General features: G+C 47.8%; 10 non-coding genes across 10 annotated transcripts; all 10 read left to right on the forward strand.

The window, feature by feature from the left end:
* The first annotated feature begins 1,833 nt into the window (after window positions 1-1,833).
* LOC142716220 (U2 spliceosomal RNA) lies at window positions 1,834-2,024 on the forward strand. The gene has a single exon (XR_012871478.1). It is a non-coding gene; the product is annotated as a U2 spliceosomal RNA (small nuclear RNA).
* A 1,283-nt stretch (window positions 2,025-3,307) lies between these two features.
* LOC142716221 (U2 spliceosomal RNA) lies at window positions 3,308-3,498 on the forward strand. The gene has a single exon (XR_012871479.1). It is a non-coding gene; the product is annotated as a U2 spliceosomal RNA (small nuclear RNA).
* A 1,284-nt stretch (window positions 3,499-4,782) lies between these two features.
* Window positions 4,783-4,973, forward strand: LOC142716222 (U2 spliceosomal RNA). Its single transcript, XR_012871480.1, has one exon. It is a non-coding gene; the product is annotated as a U2 spliceosomal RNA (small nuclear RNA).
* Window positions 4,974-6,249: 1,276 nt separating this feature from the next.
* LOC142716224 (U2 spliceosomal RNA) lies at window positions 6,250-6,440 on the forward strand. Its single transcript, XR_012871481.1, has one exon. It is a non-coding gene; the product is annotated as a U2 spliceosomal RNA (small nuclear RNA).
* A 1,288-nt stretch (window positions 6,441-7,728) lies between these two features.
* LOC142716225 (U2 spliceosomal RNA) lies at window positions 7,729-7,919 on the forward strand. Its single transcript, XR_012871482.1, has one exon. It is a non-coding gene; the product is annotated as a U2 spliceosomal RNA (small nuclear RNA).
* A 1,280-nt stretch (window positions 7,920-9,199) lies between these two features.
* On the forward strand, window positions 9,200-9,390 carry LOC142716226 (U2 spliceosomal RNA). Its single transcript, XR_012871483.1, has one exon. It is a non-coding gene; the product is annotated as a U2 spliceosomal RNA (small nuclear RNA).
* A 1,264-nt stretch (window positions 9,391-10,654) lies between these two features.
* Window positions 10,655-10,845, forward strand: LOC142716227 (U2 spliceosomal RNA). Its single transcript, XR_012871484.1, has one exon. It is a non-coding gene; the product is annotated as a U2 spliceosomal RNA (small nuclear RNA).
* A 1,280-nt stretch (window positions 10,846-12,125) lies between these two features.
* LOC142716229 (U2 spliceosomal RNA) lies at window positions 12,126-12,316 on the forward strand. The gene has a single exon (XR_012871486.1). It is a non-coding gene; the product is annotated as a U2 spliceosomal RNA (small nuclear RNA).
* A 1,288-nt stretch (window positions 12,317-13,604) lies between these two features.
* Window positions 13,605-13,795, forward strand: LOC142716230 (U2 spliceosomal RNA). The gene has a single exon (XR_012871487.1). It is a non-coding gene; the product is annotated as a U2 spliceosomal RNA (small nuclear RNA).
* Window positions 13,796-15,076: 1,281 nt separating this feature from the next.
* Window positions 15,077-15,267, forward strand: LOC142716231 (U2 spliceosomal RNA). Its single transcript, XR_012871488.1, has one exon. It is a non-coding gene; the product is annotated as a U2 spliceosomal RNA (small nuclear RNA).
* The last annotated feature ends 755 nt before the right edge of the window (window positions 15,268-16,022 follow it).

Here is a 16,022-nt window from a genome sequence, read left to right on the forward strand (position 1 = left end):
GAGGAACTCACAGGCTTAAGGTGGTCAAGGCCTGTTTCGCGGTGGCGGGGGGAGTCCTTGAGGCCAGTCAGTACAAAATGGTGGGGGGGTCGCATCGGGGGTATGCGTCCCCCAAAAAAGGTACATGGTTGAAGACTTCATCGGGTGTTATCCCTTTGAAGTGGTCTTCTGGTAGAAGGTATGTCACTTGAAGGCTTCATCGGGTGTTATCCCTTTGAAGTGGACTTCTAGTGGTCGGTATATCACTTGAGGGCTTCATCGGGTGTTATCCCCTTGAAGTGGACTTCTAGTGGTTGGAGCCATCTGCAGAGGTGAACGGTGCTTCCGAGCTGGTTTACGGCTGGAGGTAATTAGTGGTTTGCAGATGGCTAATTCGGTGTGTTCTTGAAAGGAACATCTGAAGGGGCTTCAAGGACTTCCTCTGCTCGGGTTAATGTTAACGTTTAATTGTTATTTATGATTCTGACCCATGTTGGGTCATGTGAATTATTAGGAGGAATTCTCTGGTGGATTCCTAACTAGTTATCCGAATGTTTCGGATTTAAATTGTTTTTATAAAACTGTGAAATTAATAAACGGCTGCTGTGGCCATTTCACATCCAACCTCGGTGTCATGTGTCGTTACTAAATGGGGATGGGGGATAGTATGGTTTAAGGTTAACACACGACTCTACCTAGGCAGGTCAAGAAGAGGCTGGACGCAGCTGCAGGCTTAAGGGAAGCCGACATGACCGTCCTGGTAGGGAAAGGGTTAATGTTACGAGGTCAGGGAAAGTTGAAGGAGCTGAAGGAGGGACGGGGAGGAGTTAAGGGGGGCGGGGGGGCCGTTACTGCGCTTCCCGCTGTTTCTCGGCATTGAGCCGGAAGCAGCGGGAGGAGTAACACACAGTAAGCAAAGCTCCCACCCTCCCACCCTTGTTTTGTTACTCCTTAGGTCTTATGTACGTCTGGCTATGAGCGTTGTGTTTTATTTTGTGTGCTTATTTAACATGTTTTTCTTTTTTCCGGAGTAGGTTCTGTTGTCATGGCAGCTGGCGGGGGGAGTCCTTGAGGCCAGTCAGTACAAAATGGTGGGGGGGTCGCATCGGGGGTATGCGTCCCCCAAAAAAGGTACATGGTTGAAGACTTCATCGGGTGTTATCCCTTTGAAGTGGTCTTCTGGTAGAAGGTATGTCACTTGAAGGCTTCATCGGGTGTTATCCCTTTGAAGTGGACTTCTAGTGGTCGGTATATCACTTGAGGGCTTCATCGGGTGTTATCCCCTTGAAGTGGACTTCTAGTGGTTGGAGCCATCTGCAGAGGTGAACGGTGCTTCCGAGCTGGTTTACGGCTGGAGGTAATTAGTGGTTTGCAGATGGCTAATTCGGTGTGTTCTTGAAAGGAACATCTGAAGGGGCTTCAAGGACTTCCTCTGCTCGGGTTAATGTTAACGTTTAATTGTTATTTATGATTCTGACCCATGTTGGGTCATGTGAATTATTAGGAGGAATTCTCTGGTGGATTCCTAACTAGTTATCCGAATGTTTCGGATTTAAATTGTTTTTATAAAACTGTGAAATTAATAAACGGCTGCTGTGGCCATTTCACATCCAACCTCGGTGTCATGTGTCGTTACTAAATGGGGATGGGGGATAGTATGGTTTAAGGTTAACACACGACTCTACCTAGGCAGGTCATGTCTGGCTTCCTCTCCGGCCTTTATTCACCTCCCGTGTAGCTGTGAGTGTGTGAGCCTGCAGGGCCCCATGGAATTGCCTAGAAGTAGGCTGAATCGCTGCAAGGGCTGAACAGCAGTATCGGGCAGGCTCGGGCAACGCGCGGCCCGTTCGGGTTATCGCTTCTCGGCCTTTTGGCTAAGATCAAGTGTAGTATCTGTTCTTATCAGTTTAATATCTGATACGTCCCCTATCTGGGGACCATATATTAAATGGATTTTTAGAACAGGGAGATGGAAATAGAGCTTGCTCTGTCCACTCCACGCATTGACCTGGTATTGCAGTATTTCCAGGACCGGTGCACCCTTTCCTTATGTGTTGACTAAAAGCAGATTCCAAAAGTGTTTTTTGTCTTTGCTATTGTTTCTGTCTTTCTGAAGGGATCTCCCCTTTTAATCCCATTATTTCAACACCTGTTGGACAATGCATGAGTGATAATGAGCTCATTGATTAAATGCAATTAATGAATAGATTGCCACCTCTGTTGTGTGTCGTCTGTGTTTCTGTGTTTCCGGCATTTCACATTGGAACACCTCATTCACCTTCCTTGTCTTCTCTCCGCCCTCCCTTTTAGGTAAGTTAAAGAGCTGCACCTGAGCCAGCCACTGATTGATTGATTGATTGATTGATTGATTGATTGATTGATTGATTGATGCAGCACAACAGTCAAATAGTGGAGTGGAGTAGGGGAACAGCAAACAGCCAATAAAGCAGCCCGCCCGCTCGCCTGCCCGCCACAATGGACCTACCTGTGTACACTAGATGGATGTGATGGAATGTACTGTCGTCCCTACATTTCAAGAAGAAGTAAGAATTGCAGTTGCAACAAAGCCTTGCTTGCCTACAAAGAGAGCAGCAATTTGGATTTGTTACTATGTTACCTAGAAGAATAACAAACTGTGCAAGGATGGAGGTTGTAGGAGCAAGGAGAAGTTGTCTGTAAAGTTGGTGGATGCCTATTTTCCATTTTGCAGTCCCTTGTCTCCCTCTTGTGGCCTCCTGGAGGCAACTAGCTGTGCAAAAAAAAGACAGCCTGGCGGCCGGCTGTTGCAGTGTTGCCCTCTCAGGCAACACTGAGTGACTGACTGAGCCTCACCGTCTTATATAAAGTTCAGACGGAACTTTGCACGTGTCATAGTGGAGCCCTCAGGATTCCAGAGCCAGCTTTCTGACATCATAATGGGGCCTCAGAGATAAAAGCCTGGGCCCAGGCAGTGTTGGTCAGTGCTGCTCAGCAGGCAGCACTGGACTGGACTGGATTACAGCTGATACAAGGTGTGAAGGAACAAGGGGTGGCTGTGGGCATGCACTTGCTGCCGCTGCCAGTGTTTATCTGCATGGCAGCAGGGCATTTGGGCGTTGCCAGGAAGGCGTTTTTATGTAGATTCCTCCTCTTTCAGCACTGCATTGTGGTGCAAGCAAAAGAAGCAAATCCTGTCTGGCTTCCTCTCCGGCCTTTATTCACCTCCCGTGTAGCTGTGAGTGTGTGAGCCTGCAGGGCCCCATGGAATTGCCTAGAAGTAGGCTGAATCGCTGCAAGGGCTGAACAGCAGTATCGGGCAGGCTCGGGCAACGCGCGGCCCGTTCGGGTTATCGCTTCTCGGCCTTTTGGCTAAGATCAAGTGTAGTATCTGTTCTTATCAGTTTAATATCTGATACGTCCCCTATCTGGGGACCATATATTAAATGGATTTTTAGAACAGGGAGATGGAAATAGAGCTTGCTCTGTCCACTCCACGCATTGACCTGGTATTGCAGTATTTCCAGGACCGGTGCACCCTTTCCTTATGTGTTGACTAAAAGCAGATTCCAAAAGTGTTTTTTGTCTTTGCTATTGTTTCTGTCTTTCTGAAGGGATCTCCCCTTTTAATCCCATTATTTCAACACCTGTTGGACAATGCATGAGTGATAATGAGCTCATTGATTAAATGCAATTAATGAATAGATTGCCACCTCTTGTTGTGTGTCGTCTGTGTTTCTGTGTTTCCGGCATTTCACATTGGAACACCTCATTCACCTTCCTTGTCTTCTCTCCGCCCTCCCTTTTAGGTAAGTTAAAGAGCTGCACCTGAGCCAGCCACTGATTGATTGATTGATTGATTGATTGATTGATTGATTGATTGATTGATGCAGCACAACAGTCAAATAGTGGAGTGGAGTAGGGGAACAGCAAACAGCCAATAAAGCAGCCCGCCCGCTCGCCTGCCCGCCACAATGGACCTACCTGTGTACACTAGATGGATGTGATGGAATGTACTGTCGTCCCTACATTTCAAGAAGAAGTAAGAATTGCAGTTGCAACAAAGCCTTGCTTGCCTACAAAGAGAGCAGCAATTTGGATTTGTTACTATGTTACCTAGAAGAATAACAAACTGTGCAAGGATGGAGGTTGTAGGAGCAAGGAGAAGTTGTCTGTAAAGTTGGTGGATGCCTATTTTCCATTTTGCAGTCCCTTGTCTCCCTCTTGTGGCCTCCTGGAGGCAACTAGCTGTGCAAAAAAAAGACAGCCTGGCGGCCGGCTGTTGCAGTGTTGCCCTCTCAGGCAACACTGAGTGACTGACTGAGCCTCACCTTCTTATATAAAGTTCAGACGGAACTTTGCACGTGTCATAGTGGAGCCCTCAGGATTCCAGAGCCAGCTTTCTGACATCATAATGGGGCCTCAGAGATAAAAGCCTGGGCCCAGGCAGTGTTGGTCAGTGCTGCTCAGCAGGCAGCACTGGACTGGACTGGATTACAGCTGATACAAGGTGTGAAGGAACAAGGGGTGGCTGTGGGCATGCACTTGCTGCCGCTGCCAGTGTTTATCTGCATGGCAGCAGGGCATTTGGGCGTTGCCAGGAAGGCGTTTTTATGTAGATTCCTCCTCTTTCAGCACTGCATTGTGGTGCAAGCAAAAGAAGCAAATCCTGTCTGGCTTCCTCTCCGGCCTTTATTCACCTCCCGTGTAGCTGTGAGTGTGTGAGCCTGCAGGGCCCCATGGAATTGCCTAGAAGTAGGCTGAATCGCTGCAAGGGCTGAACAGCAGTATCGGGCAGGCTCGGGCAACGCGCGGCCCGTTCGGGTTATCGCTTCTCGGCCTTTTGGCTAAGATCAAGTGTAGTATCTGTTCTTATCAGTTTAATATCTGATACGTCCCCTATCTGGGGACCATATATTAAATGGATTTTTAGAACAGGGAGATGGAAATAGAGCTTGCTCTGTCCACTCCACGCATTGACCTGGTATTGCAGTATTTCCAGGACCGGTGCACCCTTTCCTTATGTGTTGACTAAAAGCAGATTCCAAAAGTGTTTTTTGTCTTTGCTATTGTTTCTGTCTTTCTGAAGGGATCTCCCCTTTTAATCCCATTATTTCAACACCTGTTGGACAATGCATGAGTGATAATGAGCTCATTGATTAAATGCAATTAATGAATAGATTGCCACCTCTTGTTGTGTGTCGTCTGTGTTTCTGTGTTTCCGGCATTTCACATTGGAACACCTCATTCACCTTCCTTGTCTTCTCTCCGCCCTCCCTTTTAGGTAAGTTAAAGAGCTGCACCTGAGCCAGCCACTGATTGATTGATTGATTGATTGATTGATTGATTGATTGATGCAGCACAACAGTCAAATAGTGGAGTGGAGTAGGGGAACAGCAAACAGCCAATAAAGCAGCCCGCCCGCTCGCCTGCCCGCCACAATGGACCTACCTGTGTACACTAGATGGATGTGATGGAATGTACTGTCGTCCCTACATTTCAAGAAGAAGTAAGAATTGCAGTTGCAACAAAGCCTTGCTTGCCTACAAAGAGAGCAGCAATTTGGATTTGTTACTATGTTACCTAGAAGAATAACAAACTGTGCAAGGATGGAGGTTGTAGGAGCAAGGAGAAGTTGTCTGTAAAGTTGGTGGATGCCTATTTTCCATTTTGCAGTCCCTTGTCTCCCTCTTGTGGCCTCCTGGAGGCAACTAGCTGTGCAAAAAAAAGACAGCCTGGCGGCCGGCTGTTGCAGTGTTGCCCTCTCAGGCAACACTGAGTGACTGACTGAGCCTCACCGTCTTATATAAAGTTCAGACGGAACTTTGCACGTGTCATAGTGGAGCCCTCAGGATTCCAGAGCCAGCTTTCTGACATCATAATGGGGCCTCAGAGATAAAAGCCTGGGCCCAGGCAGTGTTGGTCAGTGCTGCTCAGCAGGCAGCACTGGACTGGACTGGATTACAGCTGATACAAGGTGTGAAGGAACAAGGGGTGGCTGTGGGCATGCACTTGCTGCCGCTGCCAGTGTTTATCTGCATGGCAGCAGGGCATTTGGGCGTTGCCAGGAAGGCGTTTTTATGTAGATTCCTCCTCTTTCAGCACTGCATTGTGGTGCAAGCAAAAGAAGCAAATCCTGTCTGGCTTCCTCTCCGGCCTTTATTCACCTCCCGTGTAGCTGTGAGTGTGTGAGCCTGCAGGGCCCCATGGAATTGCCTAGAAGTAGGCTGAATCGCTGCAAGGGCTGAACAGCAGTATCGGGCAGGCTCGGGCAACGCGCGGCCCGTTCGGGTTATCGCTTCTCGGCCTTTTGGCTAAGATCAAGTGTAGTATCTGTTCTTATCAGTTTAATATCTGATACGTCCCCTATCTGGGGACCATATATTAAATGGATTTTTAGAACAGGGAGATGGAAATAGAGCTTGCTCTGTCCACTCCACGCATTGACCTGGTATTGCAGTATTTCCAGGACCGGTGCACCCTTTCCTTATGTGTTGACTAAAAGCAGATTCCAAAAGTGTTTTTTGTCTTTGCTATTGTTTCTGTCTTTCTGAAGGGATCTCCCCTTTTAATCCCATTATTTCAACACCTGTTGGACAATGCATGAGTGATAATGAGCTCATTGATTAAATGCAATTAATGAATAGATTGCCACCTCTTGTTGTGTGTCGTCTGTGTTTCTGTGTTTCCGGCATTTCACATTGGAACAGCTCATTCACCTTCCTTGTCTTCTCTCCGCCCTCCCTTTTAGGTAAGTTAAAGAGCTGCACCTGAGCCAGCCACTGATTGATTGATTGATTGATTGATTGATTGATTGATTGATTGATTGATTGATGCAGCACAACAGTCAAATAGTGGAGTGGAGTAGGGGAACAGCAAACAGCCAATAAAGCAGCCCGCCCGCTCGCCTGCCCGCCACAATGGACCTACCTGTGTACACTAGATGGATGTGATGGAATGTACTATCGTCCCTACATTTCAAGAAGAAGTAAGAATTGCAGTTGCAACAAAGCCTTGCTTGCCTACAAAGAGAGCAGCAATTTGGATTTGTTACTATGTTACCTAGAAGAATAACAAACTGTGCAAGGATGGAGGTTGTAGGAGCAAGGAGAAGTTGTCTGTAAAGTTGGTGGATGCCTATTTTCCATTTTGCAGTCCCTTGTCTCCCTCTTGTGGCCTCCTGGAGGCAACTAGCTGTGCAAAAAAAAGACAGCCTGGCGGCCGGCTGTTGCAGTGTTGCCCTCTCAGGCAACACTGAGTGACTGACTGAGCCTCACCGTCTTATATAAAGTTCAGACGGAACTTTGCACGTGTCATAGTGGAGCCCTCAGGATTCCAGAGCCAGCTTTCTGACATCATAATGGGGCCTCAGAGATAAAAGCCTGGGCCCAGGCAGTGTTGGTCAGTGCTGCTCAGCAGGCAGCACTGGACTGGACTGGATTACAGCTGATACAAGGTGTGAAGGAACAAGGGGTGGCTGTGGGCATGCACTTGCTGCCGCTGCCAGTGTTTATCTGCATGGCAGCAGGGCATTTGGGCGTTGCCAGGAAGGCGTTTTTATGTAGATTCCTCCTCTTTCAGCACTGCATTGTGGTGCAAGCAAAAGAAGCAAATCCTGTCTGGCTTCCTCTCCGGCCTTTATTCACCTCCCGTGTAGCTGTGAGTGTGTGAGCCTGCAGGGCCCCATGGAATTGCCTAGAAGTAGGCTGAATCGCTGCAAGGGCTGAACAGCAGTATCGGGCAGGCTCGGGCAACGCGCGGCCCGTTCGGGTTATCGCTTCTCGGCCTTTTGGCTAAGATCAAGTGTAGTATCTGTTCTTATCAGTTTAATATCTGATACGTCCCCTATCTGGGGACCATATATTAAATGGATTTTTAGAACAGGGAGATGGAAATAGAGCTTGCTCTGTCCACTCCACGCATTGACCTGGTATTGCAGTATTTCCAGGACCGGTGCACCCTTTCCTTATGTGTTGACTAAAAGCAGATTCCAAAAGTGTTTTTTGTCTTTGCTATTGTTTCTGTCTTTCTGAAGGGATCTCCCCTTTTAATCCCATTATTTCAACACCTGTTGGACAATGCATGAGTGATAATGAGCTCATTGATTAAATGCAATTAATGAATAGATTGCCACCTCTTGTTGTGTGTCGTCTGTGTTTCTGTGTTTCCGGCATTTCACATTGGAACACCTCATTCACCTTCCTTGTCTTCTCTCCGCCCTCCCTTTTAGGTAAGTTAAAGAGCTGCACCTGAGCCAGCCACTGATTGATTGATTGATTGATTGATTGATTGATTGATTGATTGATGCAGCACAACAGTCAAATAGTGGAGTGGAGTAGGGGAACAGCAAACAGCCAATAAAGCAGCCCGCCCGCTCGCCTGCCCGCCAAAATGGACCTACCTGTGTACACTAGATGGATGTGATGGAATGTACTGTCGTCCCTACATTTCAAGAAGAAGTAAGAATTGCAGTTGCAACAAAGCCTTGCTTGCCTACAAAGAGAGCAGCAATTTGGATTTGTTACTATGTTACCTAGAAGAATAACAAACTGTGCAAGGATGGAGGTTGTAGGAGCAAGGAGAAGTTGTCTGTAAAGTTGGTGGATGCCTATTTTCCATTTTGCAGTCCCTTGTCTCCCTCTTGTGGCCTCCTGGAGGCAACTAGCTGTGCAAAAAAAAGACAGCCTGGCGGCCGGCTGTTGCAGTGTTGCCCTCTCAGGCAACACTGAGTGACTGACTGAGCCTCACCGTCTTATATAAAGTTCAGACGGAACTTTGCACGTGTCATAGTGGAGCCCTCAGGATTCCAGAGCCAGCTTTCTGACATCATAATGGGGCCTCAGAGATAAAAGCCTGGGCCCAGGCAGTGTTGGTCAGTGCTGCTCAGCAGGCAGCACTGGACTGGACTGGATTACAGCTGATACAAGGTGTGAAGGAACAAGGGGTGGCTGTGGGCATGCACTTGCTGCCGCTGCCAGTGTTTATCTGCATGGCAGCAGGGCATTTGGGCGTTGCCAGGAAGGCGTTTTTATGTAGATTCCTCCTCTTTCAGCACTGCATTGTGGTGCAAGCAAAAGAAGCAAATCCTGTCTGGCTTCCTCTCCGGCCTTTATTCACCTCCCGTGTAGCTGTGAGTGTGTGAGCCTGCAGGGCCCCATGGAATTGCCTAGAAGTAGGCTGAATCGCTGCAAGGGCTGAACAGCAGTATCGGGCAGGCTCGGGCAACGCGCGGCCCGTTCGGGTTATCGCTTCTCGGCCTTTTGGCTAAGATCAAGTGTAGTATCTGTTCTTATCAGTTTAATATCTGATACGTCCCCTATCTGGGGACCATATATTAAATGGATTTTTAGAACAGGGAGATGGAAATAGAGCTTGCTCTGTCCACTCCACGCATTGACCTGGTATTGCAGTATTTCCAGGACCGGTGCACCCTTTCCTTATGTGTTGACTAAAAGCAGATTCCAAAAGTGTTTTTTGTCTTTGCTATTGTTTCTGTCTTTCTGAAGGGATCTCCCCTTTTAATCCCATTATTTCAACACCTGTTGGACAATGCATGAGTGATAATGAGCTCATTGATTAAATGCAATTAATGAATAGATTGCCACCTCTTGTTGTGTGTCGTCTGTGTTTCTGTGTTTCCGGCATTTCACATTGGAACACCTCATTCACCTTCCTTGTCTTCTCTCCGCCCTCCCTTTTAGGTAAGTTAAAGAGCTGCACCTGAGCCAGCCACTGATTGATTGATTGATTGATTGATTGATGCAGCACAACAGTCAAATAGTGGAGTGGAGTAGGGGAACAGCAAACAGCCAATAAAGCAGCCCGCCCGCTCGCCTGCCCGCCACAATGGACCTACCTGTGTACACTAGATGGATGTGATGGAATGTACTGTCGTCCCTACATTTCAAGAAGAAGTAAGAATTGCAGTTGCAACAAAGCCTTGCTTGCCTACAAAGAGAGCAGCAATTTGGATTTGTTACTATGTTACCTAGAAGAATAACAAACTGTGCAAGGATGGAGGTTGTAGGAGCAAGGAGAAGTTGTCTGTAAAGTTGGTGGATGCCTATTTTCCATTTTGCAGTCCCTTGTCTCCCTCTTGTGGCCTCCTGGAGGCAACTAGCTGTGCAAAAAAAAGACAGCCTGGCGGCCGGCTGTTGCAGTGTTGCCCTCTCAGGCAACACTGAGTGACTGACTGAGCCTCACCGTCTTATATAAAGTTCAGACGGAACTTTGCACGTGTCATAGTGGAGCCCTCAGGATTCCAGAGCCAGCTTTCTGACATCATAATGGGGCCTCAGAGATAAAAGCCTGGGCCCAGGCAGTGTTGGTCAGTGCTGCTCAGCAGGCAGCACTGGACTGGACTGGATTACAGCTGATACAAGGTGTGAAGGAACAAGGGGTGGCTGTGGGCATGCACTTGCTGCCGCTGCCAGTGATTATCTGCATGGCAGCAGGGCATTTGGGCGTTGCCAGGAAGGCGTTTTTATGTAGATTCCTCCTCTTTCAGCACTGCATTGTGGTGCAAGCAAAAGAAGCAAATCCTGTCTGGCTTCCTCTCCGGCCTTTATTCACCTCCCGTGTAGCTGTGAGTGTGTGAGCCTGCAGGGCCCCATGGAATTGCCTAGAAGTAGGCTGAATCGCTGCAAGGGCTGAACAGCAGTATCGGGCAGGCTCGGGCAACGCGCGGCCCGTTCGGGTTATCGCTTCTCGGCCTTTTGGCTAAGATCAAGTGTAGTATCTGTTCTTATCAGTTTAATATCTGATACGTCCCCTATCTGGGGACCATATATTAAATGGATTTTTAGAACAGGGAGATGGAAATAGAGCTTGCTCTGTCCACTCCACGCATTGACCTGGTATTGCAGTATTTCCAGGACCGGTGCACCCTTTCCTTATGTGTTGACTAAAAGCAGATTCCAAAAGTGTTTTTTGTCTTTGCTATTGTTTCTGTCTTTCTGAAGGGATCTCCCCTTTTAATCCCATTATTTCAACACCTGTTGGACAATGCATGAGTGATAATGAGCTCATTGATTAAATGCAATTAATGAATAGATTGCCACCTCTTGTTGTGTGTCGTCTGTGTTTCTGTGTTTCCGGCATTTCACATTGGAACACCTCATTCACCTTCCTTGTCTTCTCTCCGCCCTCCCTTTTAGGTAAGTTAAAGAGCTGCACCTGAGCCAGCCACTGATTGATTGATTGATTGATTGATTGATTGATTGATTGATTGATGCAGCACAACAGTCAAATAGTGGAGTGGAGTAGGGGAACAGCAAACAGCCAATAAAGCAGCCCGCCCGCTCGCCTGCCCGCCACAATGGACCTACCTGTGTACACTAGATGGATGTGATGGAATGTACTGTCGTCCCTACATTTCAAGAAGAAGTAAGAATTGCAGTTGCAACAAAGCCTTGCTTGCCTACAAAGAGAGCAGCAATTTGGATTTGTTACTATGTTACCTAGAAGAATAACAAACTGTGCAAGGATGGAGGTTGTAGGAGCAAGGAGAAGTTGTCTGTAAAGTTGGTGGATGCCTATTTTCCATTTTGCAGTCCCTTGTCTCCCTCTTGTGGCCTCCTGGAGGCAACTAGCTGTGCAAAAAAAAGACAGCCTGGCGGCCGGCTGTTGCAGTGTTGCCCTCTCAGGCAACACTGAGTGACTGACTGAGCCTCACCGTCTTATATAAAGTTCAGACGGAACTTTGCACGTGTCATAGTGGAGCCCTCAGGATTCCAGAGCCAGCTTTCTGACATCATAATGGGGCCTCAGAGATAAAAGCCTGGGCCCAGGCAGTGTTGGTCAGTGCTGCTCAGCAGGCAGCACTGGACTGGACTGGATTACAGCTGATACAAGGTGTGAAGGAACAAGGGGTGGCTGTGGGCATGCACTTGCTGCCGCTGCCAGTGATTATCTGCATGGCAGCAGGGCATTTGGGCGTTGCCAGGAAGGCGTTTTTATGTAGATTCCTCCTCTTTCAGCACTGCATTGTGGTGCAAGCAAAAGAAGCAAATCCTGTCTGGCTTCCTCTCCGGCCTTTATTCACCTCCCGTGTAGCTGTGAGTGTGTGAGCCTGCAGGGCCCCATGGAATTGCCTAGAAGTAGGCTGAATCGCTGCAAGGGCTGAACAGCAGTATCGGGCAGGCTCGGGCAACGCGCGGCCCGTTCGGGTTATCGCTTCTCGGCCTTTTGGCTAAGATCAAGTGTAGTATCTGTTCTTATCAGTTTAATATCTGATACGTCCCCTATCTGGGGACCATATATTAAATGGATTTTTAGAACAGGGAGATGGAAATAGAGCTTGCTCTGTCCACTCCACGCATTGACCTGGTATTGCAGTATTTCCAGGACCGGTGCACCCTTTCCTTATGTGTTGACTAAAAGCAGATTCCAAAAGTGTTTTTTGTCTTTGCTATTGTTTCTGTCTTTCTGAAGGGATCTCCCCTTTTAATCCCATTATTTCAACACCTGTTGGACAATGCATGAGTGATAATGAGCTCATTGATTAAATGCAATTAATGAATAGATTGCCACCTCTTGTTGTGTGTCGTCTGTGTTTCTGTGTTTCCGGCATTTCACATTGGAACACCTCATTCACCTTCCTTGTCTTCTCTCCGCCCTCCCTTTTAGGTAAGTTAAAGAGCTGCACCTGAGCCAGCCACTGATTGATTGATTGATTGATTGATTGATTGATTGATTGATTGATTGATTGATGCAGCACAACAGTCAAATAGTGGAGTGGAGTAGGGGAACAGCAAACAGCCAATAAAGCAGCCCGCCCGCTCGCCTGCCCGCCACAATGGACCTACCTGTGTACACTAGATGGATGTGATGGAATGTACTGTCGTCCCTACATTTCAAGAAGAAGTAAGAATTGCAGTTGCAACAAAGCCTTGCTTGCCTACAAAGAGAGCAGCAATTTGGATTTGTTACTATGTTACCTAGAAGAATAACAAACTGTGCAAGGATGGAGGTTGTAGGAGCAAGGAGAAGTTGTCTGTAAAGTTGGTGGATGCCTATTTTCCATTTTGCAGTCCCTTGTCTCCCTCTTGTGGCCTCCTGGAGGCAACTAGCTGTGCAAAAAAAAGACAGCCTGGCGGCCGGCTGTTGCAGTGTTGCCCTCTCAGGCAACACTGAGTGACTGACTGAGCCTCACCGTCTTATATAAAGTTCAGACGGAACTTTGCACGTGTCATAGTGGAGCCCTCAGGATTCCAGAGCCAGCTTTCTGACATCATAATGGGGCCTCAGAGATAAAAGCCTGGGCCCAGGCAGTGTTGGTCAGTGCTGCTCAGCAGGCAGCACTGGACTGGACTGGATTACAGCTGATACAAGGTGTGAAGGAACAAGGGGTGGCTGTGGGCATGCACTTGCTGCCGCTGCCAGTGTTTATCTGCATGGCAGCAGGGCATTTGGGCGTTGCCAGGAAGGCGTTTTTATGTAGATTCCTCCTCTTTCAGCACTGCATTGTGGTGCAAGCAAAAGAAGCAAATCCTGTCTGGCTTCCTCTCCGGCCTTTATTCACCTCCCGTGTAGCTGTGAGTGTGTGAGCCTGCAGGGCCCCATGGAATTGCCTAGAAGTAGGCTGAATCGCTGCAAGGGCTGAACAGCAGTATCGGGCAGGCTCGGGCAACGCGCGGCCCGTTCGGGTTATCGCTTCTCGGCCTTTTGGCTAAGATCAAGTGTAGTATCTGTTCTTATCAGTTTAATATCTGATACGTCCCCTATCTGGGGACCATATATTAAATGGATTTTTAGAACAGGGAGATGGAAATAGAGCTTGCTCTGTCCACTCCACGCATTGACCTGGTATTGCAGTATTTCCAGGACCGGTGCACCCTTTCCTTATGTGTTGACTAAAAGCAGATTCCAAAAGTGTTTTTTGTCTTTGCTATTGTTTCTGTCTTTCTGAAGGGATCTCCCCTTTTAATCCCATTATTTCAACACCTGTTGGACAATGCATGAGTGATAATGAGCTCATTGATTAAATGCAATTAATGAATAGATTGCCACCTCTTGTTGTGTGTCGTCTGTGTTTCTGTGTTTCCGGCATTTCACATTGGAACACCTCATTCACCTTCCTTGTCTTCTCTCCGCCCTCCCTTTTAGGTAAGTTAAAGAGCTGCACCTGAGCCAGCCACTGATTGATTGATTGATTGATTGATTGATTGATTGATTGATTGATTGCAGCACAACAGTCAAATAGTGGAGTGGAGTAGGGGAACAGCAAACAGCCAATAAAGCAGCCCGCCCGCTCGCCTGCCCGCCACAATGGACCTACCTGTGTACACTAGATGGATGTGATGGAATGTACTGTCGTCCCTACATTTCAAGAAGAAGTAAGAATTGCAGTTGCAACAAAGCCTTGCTTGCCTACAAAGAGAGCAGCAATTTGGATTTGTTACTATGTTACCTAGAAGAATAACAAACTGTGCAAGGATGGAGGTTGTAGGAGCAAGGAGAAGTTGTCTGTAAAGTTGGTGGATGCCTATTTTCCATTTTGCAGTCCCTTGTCTCCCTCTTGTGGCCTCCTGGAGGCAACTAGCTGTGCAAAAAAAAGACAGCCTGGCGGCCGGCTGTTGCAGTGTTGCCCTCTCAGGCAACACTGAGTGACTGACTGAGCCTCACCGTCTTATATAAAGTTCAGACGGAACTTTGCACGTGTCATAGTGGAGCCCTCAGGATTCCAGAGCCAGCTTTCTGACATCATAATGGGGCCTCAGAGATAAAAGCCTGGGCCCAGGCAGTGTTGGTCAGTGCTGCTCAGCAGGCAGCACTGGACTGGACTGGATTACAGCTGATACAAGGTGTGAAGGAACAAGGGGTGGCTGTGGGCATGCACTTGCTGCCGCTGCCAGTGTTTATCTGCATGGCAGCAGGGCATTTGGGCGTTGCCAGGAAGGCGTTTTTATGTAGATTCCTCCTCTTTCAGCACTGCATTGTGGTGCAAGCAAAAGAAGCAAATCCTGTCTGGCTTCCTCTCCGGCCTTTATTCACCTCCCGTGTAGCTGTGAGTGTGTGAGCCTGCAGGGCCCCATGGAATTGCCTAGAAGTAGGCTGAATCGCTGCAAGGGCTGAACAGCAGTATCGGGCAGGCTCGGGCAACGCGCGGCCCGTTCGGGTTATCGCTTCTCGGCCTTTTGGCTAAGATCAAGTGTAGTATCTGTTCTTATCAGTTTAATATCTGATACGTCCCCTATCTGGGGACCATATATTAAATGGATTTTTAGAACAGGGAGATGGAAATAGAGCTTGCTCTGTCCACTCCACGCATTGACCTGGTATTGCAGTATTTCCAGGACCGGTGCACCCTTTCCTTATGTGTTGACTAAAAGCAGATTCCAAAAGTGTTTTTTGTCTTTGCTATTGTTTCTGTCTTTCTGAAGGGATCTCCCCTTTTAATCCCATTATTTCAACACCTGTTGGACAATGCATGAGTGATAATGAGCTCATTGATTAAATGCAATTAATGAATAGATTGCCACCTCTTGTTGTGTGTCGTCTGTGTTTCTGTGTTTCCGGCATTTCACATTGGAACACCTCATTCACCTTCCTTGTCTTCTCTCCGCCCTCCCTTTTAGGTAAGTTAAAGAGCTGCACCTGAGCCAGCCACTGATTGATTGATTGATTGATTGATTGATTGATTGATTGATTGATTGATTGATTGATGCAGCACAACAGTCAAATAGTGGAGTGGAGTAGGGGAACAGCAAACAGCCAATAAAGCAGCCCGCCCGCTCGCCTGCCCGCCACAATGGACCTACCTGTGTACACTAGATGGATGTGATGGAATGTACTGTCGTCCCTACATTTCAAGAAGAAGTAAGAATTGCAGTTGCAACAAAGCCTTGCTTGCCTACAAAGAGAGCAGCAATTTGGATTTGTTACTATGTTACCTAGAAGAATAACAAACTGTGCAAGGATGGAGGTTGTAGGAGCAAGGAGAAGTTGTCTGTAAAGTTGGTGGATGCCTATTTTCCATTTTGCAGTCCCTTGTCTCCCTCTTGTGGCCTCCTGGAGGCAACTAGCTGTGCAAAAAAAAGACAGCCTGGCGGCCGGCTGTTGCAGTG

This window comes from Rhinoderma darwinii, unplaced genomic scaffold, assembly GCF_050947455.1.
Source record: "Rhinoderma darwinii isolate aRhiDar2 unplaced genomic scaffold, aRhiDar2.hap1 Scaffold_448, whole genome shotgun sequence".
NCBI classification, from domain to species: Eukaryota; Metazoa; Chordata; class Amphibia; order Anura; family Rhinodermatidae; genus Rhinoderma; species Rhinoderma darwinii.